This window comes from Benincasa hispida, chromosome 5, assembly GCF_009727055.1.
Source record: "Benincasa hispida cultivar B227 chromosome 5, ASM972705v1, whole genome shotgun sequence".
Lineage (NCBI taxonomy): Eukaryota > Viridiplantae > Streptophyta > Magnoliopsida > Cucurbitales > Cucurbitaceae > Benincasa > Benincasa hispida.
In genome coordinates this window covers 60,242,612-60,245,515 of record NC_052353.1, presented here as the reverse complement: position 1 = coordinate 60,245,515, position 2,904 = coordinate 60,242,612, and the positions used below count along the sequence as shown (strand labels likewise).

The 2,904-nt window shown below is 33.0% G+C and overlaps 1 non-coding gene across 1 annotated transcript; it reads right to left on the bottom strand.

Annotated features, from left to right (window-relative positions):
- Positions 1 to 2,461: 2,461 nt before the first annotated feature.
- LOC120078915 lies at positions 2,462 to 2,612 on the bottom strand. The gene has a single exon (XR_005482189.1). It is a non-coding gene; the product is annotated as a U4 spliceosomal RNA (small nuclear RNA).
- Positions 2,613 to 2,904: the final 292 nt, after the last annotated feature.

The following is a 2,904-nucleotide window of genomic DNA, read 5'->3' as shown; positions in this document are numbered from 1 at the left end:
AACTCAAAATCTAAGACTCTTTTCAAGAAACTTCATTTTACAAACTTGTTTAGAATTGAGTTAGCTTTCTTACCCTAAAATCTCAACCCCAAATTCCTTGTAATCTTGCTTGGAGCTTCCAATCTTCACCCTAGGCTCTGATTAATCCGAGAATCTGCCTCTTCTGTAAATTCTTCACTTTTTGTTCTTCTCCTTGTGAGATCTCTCTCCGACAAAACAACCTCAAAAACTAGATTCTCCCAAACTTTCAAATGGAACTGATCTCACTTAATTTGCTCAAGTCATTTGCCAAAATCGAGCTTCTGAATTTTCTCTTCCTTTTATACTTCCTGCCGCCTCTCATGTTCAATGGTCAAACCACCACCTCATCTAGCACTTAGTACTTCCAGCTAATTCCAATTATTGAGTTCTTCAATTAATTTGTTTTTCCTTCCTTTCCTTCGTAACAACTGTAAGTAACCATAGATCTCCCCTTATCAAATAATTAATATAACATTCTTATGGCTAAACATGCTTGGAGAGTTGGGGTTTACACCCACTGCGTTGAGGTTTCCTCAACACTTGAGGTGGATTTGACCTACTAGATGATCCAACTTCAACAACTCTTATTGATGTGTTAGGTTCTTCAACAACTCTTGTTGATGGTTCAGTAGTTTCTTTGGAAAGTTCATTCAACACAATTTTATTGCGGGGCTTACGCTCCCTTATGTGGTATTCTTCAAGAAAAGTAGCGTTTGTCGATACAAACACTTTATTTTCTTTAGGGTCAAAGAAGTAATCACCTTTCGTTCCTTTGGGGTAGCCTACAAATCGGCACAATTTTGAACGAAATTCCAATTTATTAGGATTAGCCTCAAACACATGTGCTAAGCAACTCCAGATCCTGAAATGACGTAAACTAGCTTTACGACCATTCCATAACTCCAAAAGTGTTCTAATAACACTCTTGGATGGAACATAGTTCAAAATATACATTGCAATATCTACTGCATAACCCCAAAATGAGTCAGGTAAGGAAGTATAACACATCATAGACCGAACCATGTCCAATAGGTTTCAATTTCTCCTTTCTGATACACCATTCTACTTAGGTGTACTAGGTGCTGAGAGTTGGGATACAATTCTATATTCTATCAGATAGTCTTAGAATGTCAGATCCATAAACTCTCAATCTCGATCAGATCGAAATGTCTTTATTGTTTTACTTAATGCATTTTCAACTTCAGCCTTGAATTCTTTGAATCTTTCAAAAGATTCAGACTTATGTTACATCAAATAAACATACCCATATCTTGAATAATCATCAGTAAAGGTGATGAAATATTCGTAACCTCCCCTAGCTTTTACATTCATTGAACCATAGAAGTCTGAATGTACTAGCTCTAGGTTCTTTGGCCCTATGACCCTTTCCAGTAAAGGGTTTGAATGTACTTATTTCTGTCTTTAGTGTTAATTTATGTTAATAAATTAAAAATCATTAAAAGAATTAAATTAATTAAGTATTATTATCTTTTTCACTTTTGAAATTAATTTTAAAATTTGACTTCATGATTTTTTTTAATTAATTAATAGAAATTTTCAAATTAAATTTAAAATTCCACATCATAATTATTTTTAATTAATTAATAGAAATTGACAATAATGATTGAAAGTGAGTATTTAATGAAATATTAAGGTTAAAAATGTGAAATCTTAAAACCTAGGGACAAAATTGAAACAAAATTCAAAACTTAAGGACCATATGTGTAACATTTTAAAATCTAGAAACCAAATAGATACTAGACTCGAAACCTGTGAAGCACAAATACTTCAAAGGGGGCAAAGAATCGGTATCAGATATATATATATATATATGATACTTGATACATCCATATACATTGCAGATACATGTCAATGTCAGATACATGAAATAAAGTAACTGCTTTTTTTTAATTTTAAAAAAAAAATTATTTCAAACACATTTATCTCCTTTCAGATATGTGAAGGGATACGACAAAGAAAAAAACTTGATACCTTGGATTAAATTTTAAACCCATGACCCAATAGTCGAGCTAATTATATTATTATTATTATTACATTCACATTTAGCCCAAAAGAAAAATAATAAAACAATTAAAAAAATAAAAAATAAAATAAAACAAACCCACCCTAAAATCATTCCCTCACATTCGATAGTCTCTTCTTTTTCTTCGTCTCTTCTTCTATTCGTCTTCAACAATCCGAATTTATTATCAATTTATTTGGATCGAAAAAATCTCTAAAAAAAAAAAAAAGTCGTCCGAATATTTTGCCAGACCAGCAACATGAAAATTACGCTGAAACTGGTTTGGTTGAATGACAACAAAAAAGAGAAAAACAAACAGTCCTCTTTCACCAATGGGTCATTGTCGAGACCTCGATTCACGAATCGGCCCAATGGGCCAATTTTTAAAACTAAACATTTGTGCTTTATAACTTGTAGGGCTTTACCCCGAGGGGAGCCCTTCCAGAAATTCTCGAAGGCCTGGGCTGAACCCAGGCCTAAGAGGGGGTTTGGAAATAGTTTTCAACCAGCAATAGACGCGCCTCGGTTAGTACCTCACTAGCTGCGTCATTGCCCCAAGCGCAAAGATAATTTTCTCCCAACCATTTCTTCCCTTTTTATAGTAGCCCATCATCACTTCACTTTCCACTTTTTCCGATGTGGGACTATTCTTCACTTGGAAGCTAATCAAAATTAGTTCACCATCTTGCCATCTTCCAACTCTAAATTGAGCCAATCATCAAAATATTGACCTCATACAATTTCGCAATTTTAATTCTCTTTATAATCGATTGATACAATATTTATGTCAATAAAAATTTTATAAATATTATTTAAGTTAAGGTTTCATTGCAAATTTGGTGTATATGCTTTTAATATAT